The sequence below is a fragment of the Eleutherodactylus coqui genome, chromosome 3 (genome assembly GCF_035609145.1).
Source record: "Eleutherodactylus coqui strain aEleCoq1 chromosome 3, aEleCoq1.hap1, whole genome shotgun sequence".
Taxonomy (NCBI): domain Eukaryota; kingdom Metazoa; phylum Chordata; class Amphibia; order Anura; family Eleutherodactylidae; genus Eleutherodactylus; species Eleutherodactylus coqui.
In genome coordinates, this window is record NC_089839.1 from 316,616,423 (window position 1) to 316,628,962 (window position 12,540).

The following is a 12,540-nucleotide window of genomic DNA, read 5'->3' on the forward strand; positions in this document are numbered from 1 at the left end:
TGTTTACAGGATGAAAATGGTGAATTGGTTAAGAATGATGGGGAGAAGGCAGAACTTTTAAATTCCTATTTTGTATCTGTTTTCTCTCAGAAAGTAGATGGAACATCAACTGATCTTCTCTGTGCTATTTGGGGAATAAAAGAATGCAGGCTATCTGTAAGCAGAGAGATGGTGAGGGAACACTTAGCTAACTTAAATGAATTCAAGTCTCAAGGTCCAGATGAATTACATCCTAGGATACTAAAGGAAGCAGCGGAGGTAATTGCTGAACCACTCGCCATAATCTTTGAAAATTCTTGGAGAACAAGAGAAGTTCCAGAAGATTGGAAAATGGAAGAAGGTGGATCCAGGAAACTACAGGCCTGTGAGCCTGATTTCTATACCGGGAAAGATCTTTGAACAGATTATTAAACAGCATGTATGCAAGTACTTGGATGAGAATGGAGTAATTAACCAGAGCCAGCATGGGTTTGTAACAAACAAGTCATGTCAGACTAATCTAATCTCCTTCTATGACAAAATCACCGACCGGGTTGATCAGGGAAATGCGGTGGATATAGTATATCTTGTCTTTAGTAAAGCATTTGACAAAGTATCATATACCATACTTATTGAAAAAATGACCACATCTGGGATTGACAAGGCAACTGTTAGGTGGATTCACAACTGGCTGAGTGATCGTACTCAAAGAGTGGTCATAAATGGCTGCACATCCAAGTGGAAGAATGTATCAAGTGGGGACCACAAGGCTCTGTCCTGGGCCCAGTGTTGGTCAACATTGTTATAAATGATCTGGAGGAGGGAATTGTGGGAAACTGATCACATTTGCTGATGACACAAAGCTAGGAGGGATAACTAACACTAGGGAAGAGAGAGAGAGAGAATACAAAAAGATCTAGAAAAGCTTGTACAGTGGTCGGCGACTAACAGAATGGTATGTAACAAGGAGAAACACAAAGTCCTACATCTGGGCAAGAAAAATGAAAAAAGCACATACAGAATGGGAGGAATTGGGCTAAGCAGCAGCACATGTGATAAAGACTTGGGTATACTAATAGATCATAGACTGAACATGAGTCAACAATGTGATGCAGCAGCCAAAAAGGCAAACACAATTCTGGGATGTATAAGAGAAGCATAGAGTCTAGATCACGTGAGGTCATTATCCCCCTCTACTCTTCCTTAGTCAGACCCCATCTGGAATACTGGGTCCAGTTCTGGGCACCCCACTTTATACAAGACATAGACAAACTGGAGCAAGTTCAGAGAAGAGTTACCAAGATGGTGAGCGGTCTGCAAATCCTGTCCTATGAGGAACGGTTAAAGGATCTGGGAATGTTTAGCAGAAGAGAAGGCTGAGAGGAGACTTAATAGCTGCCTACAAATATCTGAAGGGCTGTCACAGTGCAGGGGGATCAGCCCTATTCTCATCTGTACAAGGAGAGACTAGAAGCAATGGGATGAAACTGAAAGGGAGGAGACACAGATTAGATATTAGACATTGAGGGGATCAATGAGTGGAGCAGGTTACCACGGGAGGTGGGGAGTTCTCCTTCAATGGAAGTGTTCAAACAAAGGCCAGACAGACATCTGTCTGGGATGATTTAGTGGTCCTGCACTGAGCAGGGGGTTGGACCCGGTGACCCCGGAGGACCTGATGCCCCCGGAGGACCTGATGACCCCGGAGGACCCGATGACCCCGGAGGACCCGATGACCCGGGAGGACCTGAAGACCCGGGAGGACCTGAAGACCCCGGAGGACCTGATGACCCGGGAGGACCTGATGACCCGGGAGGACCCGATGCCCCCGGAGGACCTGATGACCCGGGAAGACCCGATGCCCCCGGAGGACCTGATGACCCGGGAGGACCCGATGCCCCCGGAGGACCTGATGACCCCGGAGGACCCGATGACCCCGGAGGACCCGATGACCCCGGAGGACCCGATGACCCTGGAGGACCCGATGACCCCGGAGGACCCGATGACCCGGGAGGACCTGAAGACCCCGGAGGACCTGATGACCCGGGAGGACCTGATGACCCGGGAGGACCCGATGCCCCCGGAGGACCTGATGACCCGGGAGGACCCGATGACCCGGGAGGACCCGAAGACCCGGAGGACCCGAAGACCCCGGAGGACCTGATGACCCGGGAGGACCCGAAGACCCGGGAGGACCTGAAGACCCCGGAGGACCTGATGACCCGGGAGGACCCGATGCCCCCGGAGGACCTGATGACCCGGGAAGACCCGATGCCCCCGGAGGACCTGATGACCCGGGAGGACCCGATGCCCCCGGAGGACCTGATGACCCCGGAGGACCCGATGACCCCGGAGGACCCGATGACCCTGGAGGACCCGATGACCCCGGAGGACCCGATGACCCGGGAGGACCTGAAGACCCTGGAGGACCTGATGACCCGGGAGGACCCGAAGACCCCGGAGGACCTGATGACCCGGGAGGACCCGATGACCCGGGAGGACCCGAAGACCCGGAGGACCCGAAGACCCGGAGGACCCGATGACTCTGAAGACCTCGGAGGACCCGATGACCCAGGAGGACTGAAAGACCCCGGAGGACCCGATGACTCTACTGTTCTAGGATTCTAGTTAGAGGTGAAGCTTGTAAAATAAAATTTAAAAAATGTCAGCCCCCAAACGACAGCTAAGAGATTGTTGAACAAAGTAATTTGCAGATGCGATGAAACAGAATAGGAAGTAATAGAGGTTCACATTTCTTAGCCGCCTACTCAGTCAGACCCAATCGTTAGAGCGAGCTGTTCCCATGAAGTTTTGTTTGGTGGAGTCCCTGTAACAGGCCTATAGTTTCTCCAGTCCCGGCACGTCAGGAGTTAATGGTCGCCTTATAGCAGCAGTTAAGTGTCGCTCATAAATGTGCATTTCCTGTGATTCCAGCCCAGAAGGGTCGCATGCTTTGCTTTCAGGTGACTGGATTGTCCTATAAAGACAAATCAGAAAAAGTTTGGAACGGAGATTTGATGGAGGAACCAGATCCACGCCAGCCGCTCCCAGAGAGTCCTCGCTCGCCGGTGTTGTGTGCCGCCGGCGCCGCACACAGGCTCCATACTCTGCTGATGCAGAACACCTGAGAAGTATTAATACAACATAAGAGGGCAGGAGCCCCGGTATATACATATTCTGGGGCCTTGGCACCCTGCTAGGCTTACAGCCGCCACCCTTGTGTTACCGCATGGTGAACGGTGAGCCTCGGACAACGCTGAGCCTCGGCTAATTGGAGTTTTAGCTCCTGGTTTATTTGCCTGTTCATACACCAAATATGGGACAAGCAGTAAAGCCAACGACTCGCAGATTCTCGTTAACCGAACGAGATGCCAAACATGAGTAATGGTACATTCTGTAACAGATAGTAGCGAGTCGTATCGGACACATTAAAGTGCCAAGAGGGCGGGTTATATCCCGTGTAAATACTACATGTGCAGCGTCCGTGGAGCGGGCCCCAGCCTAGGAGACAGCGGGGATGAGTTGTAGGCCTTGTCACCGGGCTCTTCCATCTCCTCCCCGGAGGGTAACCAGGAACACGTCCACCAGGGCCGCGGGCAGGCTATTAAAGCAGGAACTGGTTTACCTTATTTCTTCTCTAGTGTTGTCACGGGTGACGCCACCGTTCCTTCCTCCGCAGTGATCTCTCGAAGCAGAAATAAGAGCACACACGGGGTGAAGTTTAAAGGCCAAACCAGGAGCGGTCGGTAAAGCCGTTTACTGGAACCAACTTGAAAGCAGTTCACTTTTACATCCACCGGCAGGACAGGCAGTGCAGAAGAACATGGGATGCGACGGAGGAAAACCCGGGAGGACAGAGTGACTTACACAGGCCAGGCTATCAGTGGTTCTATGGTCCCGGACACCGACTCATGAATCACTCAGACCGCTCTCTACTGGTCCACACTCACGGAATTAGCAGACCTGCACTCCACACCGCACAGCGGCAAACTGATTGCAGCACTTCACGCTCTATGCTCTCCACATATATAAAACAAGGTCACATGACACACAGGTAGTTTTCCAGACAGTAACCCATTCAGTGCTGCAGCTATGCAACACACATCATATTCACTCACATACAACACATTGATATACAGATAGGCACAAGACTACATAGAGCATCCAGAACTTCCAGAAACCTTCCTACATTCCCTTCTGTACACCCCACATACACTGCTAATGCCCTCGGACCTTGTCATGCTTAGGTATTCTCATATATCAAACACCTGACTACAAATTAGAACTAAAGGGAATCCTGTCAGCTGGATGAAACCTCTGAGGGACCTTCCATACTGCTGAGTAATACTGAAGTAACGGCTTGGGGGAATCATAAGTGGGGGCCCCGGGGGCGGGCAATAACGAATGTCAGGGTAATAAATGGTATAGCATGTGATATGGCAAGCACCCTTACCGCTACCTCACTGGCTCTTGGCTTGTTACTGCTGGATGTACAAGGTACCCGGGAGGCTGCTCTACAGAACTGATGGGATTCCATCCTGGATGGGAGGAATATGAAGGTCTGTGTTGTATCAACCATAAAAATATTCAAGATATCAAAAGGGTAGAGCAGACGCTCGGGCCAGATAAGGACCACGGATGGGTCGGCTCTTCGGTTCCTGGTTCAGAGCTCTTAGATCTATCTGCTGGTGTAGCGGTTGGCTGTACACTACTTTGCTGTGTTCGGGTAATAATTGGTTCATGGGTCCACAAACACACAGGACTGCAGCTCACGTTATTAAGGGATCTACAGTAGAGGGTTGGGTAATGTTTTCTCAGGCCACATCTATACCTCCATCCAGGACATGTGAGTCTTCTACCCTCAGACCCAGGGTTAGAATAAAGCCCTTAGTATGGAATGGGGCCGCCCTATGTGGGTGTAAATGGCTGGATTATGGATAGTTCTTCAGAATGTCCATCTTCCTAGAGTTGGTGAGGCAACACGTTCTTTAGTGTTAAGCCCAAGTTTTAGGGATGAAAATGGAGATCCCGAGGAAATAGTCGCAAAAGAGGGGATTTGTCAGAAAAGCCATAGTGTTTGCTGATCCCCATCTTGTTCTGCGCTCCATTGTCGTTACTCACTTGATACATATTCAGATATTTTGGCATAGGAATAGGACAATCAAAAGTTTACAAGGCCTGAAGAAGAAAAGTGTGCTCAGGGGAGGAAGGCTGACCTAAAAATGAAGAGATGTACTCTGCTTGTAAATAGTAGAACAGATGAGAACAGGTTCGGCGTTTGATCTTCTATACATATATTTAACCATGTAAGCCTTAAAGGGGTTGTCCCATGCTGAAACGTTTTTAGTTTTTTTTTACATAGGCCCCCCGTTCAGCGCAGGACAAACCCAAGGGATGTGTTGAAATAAAAAAAAAAAAATTACTTACCCGAATCCCCTCTCTGCAACTTCTTCCTTCTTTTCCTCCAAGATGGCCGCCGGGATCTTCACCCATGATGCACCGCGGGTCTTCTCCCATGGTGCACCGTGGACTCTGTGCGGTCCATTGCCGATTCCAGCCTCCTGATTGGCTGGAATCGGCACACGTGACGGGGCAGAGCCAGAACGCCGCTCGTGCCCGGACCGACCAGAAGGGAGAAGACCCTTCTGCGCAAGCGCGTCCAATCGGGCGATTAGACGCTGAAATTAGACGGCACCATGGAGACGGGGACGCCAGCGCAGGGAAGGTGAGTGTATAACTTCTGTATGGCCAATATTTCATGCATGATGTATATTACAAAGTGCATTAATATGGCCATACAGACGTGTATAACCCCACTTGCTTTTGCGGGACAACCCCTTTAACTTCGCTCAGGAATGCCAATAGATGAACCAATTAACAATCCTAGAAACAGTGAACCGCCCTGACCTGAGGGAAGTTCTGCCCAGAGACGGACATCACTGCATGCTAAGTAGCGCCACCCAATAGTAGAGATGTGTAACCAGTACTGCGGGTGCATCAGTCGGTGGTCCGCTCGCCTCGCTGTCAATGGATTTGTCTAAAAACACTCTAAATACTTCAACCTCTTGAACAGAATAGATCTTGATTACACAGAGTGCTGTGTGAGCGCTCAGTGGGTCTACCAGCGGCTTGCAGGTTCACCCACCAATTGGAAACACAAGAATATACCTGAGCCAGAGGTGTAAGTTGAAGCTTCTGGGCCCCAATACAAATCTATAACGGGGCCCCCAACTATAATGCTTTAGTCATAGTACTGGGCCCGCCGAGGCTCCCAGGCCCGGGTGCACCCATGCCCCCTATAGTTATGCCCCTGCCTGTAGCCCTGACACTGACAGTGTGTGTATATATATATATATAGTGTATACTCCTTGTAGTGCAGTGATGTGTCTGACAATAAGGGCATTTATATACTCCTTCTAGGGGAGGGATGAGACTGACCTTCTGGGGATTATCACCCACTCAGGACCCCCATCTTGTGAGACGGTTGGCAGCACTCAGGAAGTCACATCCACAATGTCGTTTTCTGGCTTCAGACTTTATTGCTTTTCTTCAGCACTGACATCGGACAATATTCACATTATGCAGAGTCCATCGTTCCATCTTCATATAAGAAGTAATCTCATGTATATGCCCCTCTCTGGGAGCTAACCCTCATCCCAGGGCAGTCGCCTACAGCTACGGCAGGAGTCACAGTTTTTCTTTCCACACCAGTAAGCAGAACAGCCGCGATGGAGCCCTCTGCTGGTCATTCTGCTAACTGTACCGTCACATTACGTTATATGTGATTGTTCCCAGCAAGAGAAAAAACACGTAATCCTATAGATATGAGACCTTTTAATGGCTAACAAAAATACATGATGTAATAATAGCGAGCTTCCGAACCGACGCAGGGTACTTCTTCAGGCTTATGGATTGGATCTGAAGAGGCATGCATATTTATACACACTTATAACATACATACTTATGACAAGGCACAGATATGGATGGGATTGGTTCGCACTTAAAAGGAATTCTGCAACAGCAAACAAACTTTTTTGTCTAGGCACTGATAGCGGAGTGAAAGTTTTATGATCCCTAAATTACTGTTGTGGGGGGGGGGGGGGGAAAGGTCAACAGGCTAGAAATGCTACAAGATATACACAAACATTTTTAGCTAAACACTGATAAGGCAGTGAAAGTTTATGGTCCCTGAATTACTGTTGATGGGGGTCTTATCTGTGTTATAAATGTCTCACACTTCCCATTCAGCATAAATCCTGGGGAATAATTTAACCCCGTATTCAGCGTGTCAAAGGTTGTTATCAATTTATATTCCCAAATTCTTCTGTGGTTTTGGGACTTGAATCCACCCTTCAATATCAAAACTCTCATATCTCCTATAAGTGTGTATAAATATGCATGCCTCTTCAGATCCAATCCATAAGCCTGAAGAAGACCCCTGCGTTGGTTCACAAGCTGCTATTATTACATCATGTACTTCTGTTGGCCATTACAAGGTCTCATATCTACAGGATTACCTGGTTTCTCTTGCTGGGAACAATCACATTTTGCTCTACTGGCGACACGGTACCAGATCTTTGTTTTCATTATGTTATATATACTCCTATTAGGGGGGGATTTGGTTGACAATGAGTGTCAGTAACATTTAGCAGCACTGGAGGGTATTCTGTAGGGCTCTGGTAGCTCCTCCTGTTCCTCTGGTCCTAATGCTGGAGGCTATTCTGTAGGGCTCTGGTAGCTCCTCCGGTCCTGATGCGGGAGGCTATTCTGTAGGGCTCTGGTAGCTCCTCTGGTCCTGATGCTGGAGGGTATTCTGTAGGGCTCTGGTAGCTCCTCCTGTTCCTCCAGTCCTAAAGCTGGGAGGGTATTCTATAGGCCTCTGGTAACTCCTCCTGTTCCTCCGATCCTGATGCTGGAGGGTATTCTATAGGCCTCTGATAGCTCCTCCTGTTCCTCTAGTCCTGATGCTGGAGGCTATTCTGTAGGGCTCTGGTAGCTCCTCCGGTCCTGATGCTGGAGGGTATTCTGTAGGGCTCTGGTAGCTCCTCCTGTTCCTCCAGTCCTAAAGCTGGGAGGGTATTCTATAGGCCTCTGATAGCTCCTCCTGTTCCTCCGGTCCTGATGCTGGAGGGTATTCTGTGGGTCTCCGGTAGCTCCTCCTGTTCCTCTGGTCCTAATGCTGGGGGCTATTCTGTAGGGCTCTGGTAGCTCCTCCGGTCCTGATGCTGGAGGGTATTCTGTAGGGCTCTGGTAGCTCCTCCTGTTCCAGCGGTCCTGATGCTGGAGGGTATTCTGTAGAGCTCTGGTAGCTCCTCCTGTCACTTTGGTCCTGATGCTGGGGGTATTCTGTAGGGCTCTGGTAGCTCCTCCTGTACTTGGGGTCCTGATGCTGAAGGGTATTCTGTAGGGTCTGGAAGCTCCTCCAGTTCCTCAAATCCTGATGCAGGAGGGTATTCTGTAGGGCTCTGGTAGCTCCTCCTGTTCCTCCGGTCCTGATGCTGGAGGGTATTCTGTAGGCTCTGGTAGCTCCTCCTGTCCCTCCGTTCCTGATGCTGGAGAGTATTCTATAGGGTTTTGGTAGCTCCTCCTGTTCCTCCAGTCCTAAAGCTGGGAGGGTGTTCTATAGGCCTCTGGTAACTCCTCCTGTTCCTCCGGTCCTGATGCTGGAGGGTATTCTGTAGGTCTCTGGTAGCTCCTCCTGTTCCTCTGGTCTTAATGCTGGAGGCTATTCTGTAGGGCTCTGGTAGCTCCTCCTGTCCTAATGCTGGAGGCTATTCTGTAGGGCTCTGGTAGCTCCTCCGGTCCTGATGCTGGAGGCTATTCTGTAGGGCTCTGGTAGCTCCTCCGGTACTGATGCTGGAGGGTATTCTGTAGGGCTCTGGTAGCTCCTCCTGTTCCTCTGGTCCTAAAGCTGGGAGGGTATTCTATAGGCCTCTGATAGCTCCTCCTGTTCCTCCGGTCCTGATGCTGGAGGGTATTCTGTAGGTCTCTGGTAGCTCCTCCTGTTCCTCTGGTTCTAACGCTGGAGGCTATTCTGTAGGGCTCTGGTAGCTCCACCTTTTCCAGCGGTCCTAATGCTGGAGGGTATTCTGTAGGGCTCTGGTAGCTCCTCCTGTTCCTGTGGTCCTGATGCTGGAGGGTATTCTGTAGAGCTCTGGTAGCTCCTCCTGTCACTTTGGTCCTGATGCTGGAGGTATTCTGTAGGGCTCTGGTAGCTCCTCCGGCCTGATGTTGGAGCGTATTCTGTAGGGCTCTGGTAGCTCCTCCTGTTCCTCCGGTCCTGATGCTGGAGGGTATTCTATAGAGCCTCTGGTAGCTCCTCCTGTTCCTTCGGTCCTGATGCTGGGGGTATTCTGTAGGCTCTGGTAGCTCCTCCTGTTCCTCTCGTCCTAATGCTGGAGTCTATTCTGTAGGGCTCAGGTAGCTCCTGCGGTCCTGATGCTGGAGGGTATTCTGTAGGCCTCTGATAGCTCCTCCAGTTCCTCCGGTCCTGATGCTGGAGGGTATTCTGTAGGTCTCTGGTAGCTCCTCCTGTTCCTCTGGTCCTAACGCTGGAGGCTAATCTGTAGGGCTCTGGTAGCTCCTCCGGCCTGATGTTGGAGGGTATTCTGTAGGGCTCTGGTAGCTCCTCCGATCCTGATGCTGGAGGGTATTCTGTAGGCTCTGGTAGCTCCTCCTGTTCCTCTGGTCCTGATGCTGGAGGGTATTCTGTAGGGCTCTGGTAGCTCCTCCTGTTCCTCTGGTCCTAATGCTGGAGGCTATTCTGTAGGGTTCTGGTAGCTCCTGCGGTCCTGATGCTGGAGGGTATTCTGTAGGGCTCTGGTAGCTCCTCCTGTTCCTCCAGTCCTAAAGCTGGTAGGGTGTTCTATAGGCCTCTGGTAACTCCTCCTGTTCCTCCGGTCCTGATGCTGGAGGGTATTCTGTAGGTCTCTGGTAGCTCCTCCTGTTCCTCTGGTCCTAATGCTGGAGGCTATTCTGTAGGGCTCTGGTAGCTCCTCCTGTCCTAATGCTGGAGGCTATTCTGTAGGGCTCTGGTAGCTCCTCCGGTCCTGATGCTGGAGGCTATTCTGTAGGGCTCTGGTAGCTCCTCCGGTACTGATGCTGGAGGGTATTCTGTAGGGCTCTGGTAGCTCCTCCTGTTCCTCCGCTCCTGATGCTGGAGGGTATTCTGTAGGGCTCTGGTAGCTCCTCCTGTTCCTCTGGTCCTGATGCTGGTGGGTATTCTGTAGGGCTCTGGTAGCTCCTCCTGTTCCTGTGGTCCTGATGCTGGAGGGTATTCTGTAGAGCTCTGGTAGCTCCTCCTGTCACTTTGGTCCTGATGCTGGATGGTATTTTGTAGGGCTCTGGTAGCTCCTCTTGTTCCTCCGGTCCTGATGCTGGAGGTATTCTGTAGGGTCTGGTAGCTCCTCCTGTTCCTCCGGTCCTGATGCTGGAGGGTATTCTGTAGGGCTCTGGTAGCTCCTCCTGTTCCTCCGGTCCTGATGCTGGAGGGTATTCTATAGAGCCTCTGGTAGCTCCTCCTGTTCCTCCGGTTCTGATGCTGGAGGGTATTCTGTAGGCTCTGGTAGCTCCTCCGGTCCTGATGCTGGAGGGTACTCTGTAGGGCTCTGGTAGCTCCTCCTGTTCCTCCGGTCCTGATGCTGGAGGGTATTCTATAGAGCCTCTGGTAGCTCCTCCTGTTCCTCCGGTTCTGATGCTGGAGGGTATTCTGTAGGCTCTGGTAGCTCCTCTGGTCCTGATGCTGGAGGGTATTCTATAGAGCCTCTGGTAGCTCCTCCTGTTCCTCTGGTCCTGATGCTGGAGGGTATTCTGTAGGGCTCTGGTAGCTCCTGCGGTCCTGATGCTGGAAGGTATTCTGTAGGGATCTGGTAGCTCCTCCTGTTCCTCCAGTCCTAAAGCTGGGAGGGTATTCTATAGGCCTCTGGTAACTCCTCCTGTTCCTCCGGTCCTGATGCTGGAGGGTATTCTGTAGGTCTCTGGTAGCTACTCCTGTTCCTCTGGTCCTAATGCTGGAGGCTATTCTGTAGGGCTCTGGTAGCTCCTCCTGTCCTAATGCTGGAGGCTATTCTGTAGGGCTCTGGTAGCTCCTCCGGTCCTGATGCTGGAGGCTATTCTGTAGGGCTCTGGTAGCTCCTCCGGTACTGATGCTGGAGGCTATTCTGTAGGGCTCTGGTAGCTCCTCCTGTTCCTCTGGTCCTAAAGCTGGGAGGGTATTCTATAGGCCTCTGATAGCTCCTCCTGTTCCTCCGGCCTGATGTTGGAGGGTATTCTGTAGGGCTCTGGTAGCTCCTCCGATCCTGATGCTGGAGGGTATTCTGTAGGCTCTGGTAGCTCCTCCTGTTCCTCTGGTCCTGATGCTGGAGGGTATTCTGTAGGGCTCTGGTAGCTCCTCCTGTCCCTCCAGTCCTAATGCTGGAGGGTATTCTGTAGGTCTCTGGTAGCTCCTCCTGTTCCTCTGGTCCTAACACTGGAGGCTATTCTGTAGGGCTCTGGTAGCTCCTCCGGCCTGATGTTGGAGGGTATTCTGTAGGGCTCTGGTAGCTCCTCCGATCCTGATGCTGGAGGGTATTCTGTGGGGCTCTGGTAGCTCCTCCTGTTCCTCTGGTCCTGATGCTGGAGGGTATTCTGTAGGGCTCTGGTAGCTCCTCCTGTTCCTCCAGTCCTGATGCTGGATGGTATTCTGTAGGGCTCTGGTAGCTCCTCCTGTTCCTCCAGTCCTAATGCTGGAGGGTATTCTGTAGGGTCTGGTAGCTCCTCCTGTCCCTTCAGTCTTGATGCTGGAGGGTATTCTGTAGGCTCTGGTAGCTCCTCCTGTCCCGTACATCCTGATGCCGGAGGGTATTCTGTAGGGTTCTGGTAGCTCCTCCGGTCCTGATGCTGGGGGGTATTCTGTAGGGCTCTGGTAGCTCCTCCTGTTCCTCCGGTCCTGATGCTGCAGGGTATTCTGCAGGGCTCTGGTAGCTCCTCCTGTCCCTCCAGTCCTAATGCTGGAGGGTATTCTGTAGGGTCTGTTAGCTCCTCCTGTCCCTTCAGTTCTGATGCTGGAGGGTATTCTGTAGGGTTCTGGTAGCTCCTCCTGTCCCTCCGGTCCTGATGCTGGAGGGTATTCTGCAGGGCTCTGGTAGCTCCTCCTGTCCCTCTGGTTCTGATGCTGGAGGGTATTCTGTAGGGTCTGTTAGCTCCTCCTGTCCCTTCAGTTCTGATGCTGGAGGGTATTCTGTAGGGTCTGGTAGCTCCTCCTGTCCCTTCAGTTCTGATGCTGGAGGGTATTCTGTAGGGTCTGTTAGCTCCTCCTGTCCCTCCAGTCCTAATGCTGGAGGGTATTCTGTAGGGTCTGGTAGCTCCTCCTGTCCCTCTGGTCCTGATGCTGGAGGGTATTCTGTAGGGTCTGGTAGCTCCTCCTGTCCCTTCAGTTCTGATGCTGAAGGGTACTCTGTAGGACTCTGGTAGCTCCTCCTGTTCCTCCGGTCCTGATGCTGGAGGGTATTCTGCAGGGCTCTGGTAGCTCCTCCTGTCCCTCTGGTTCTGATGCTGGAGGGTATTCTGTAGGGTCTGTTAGCT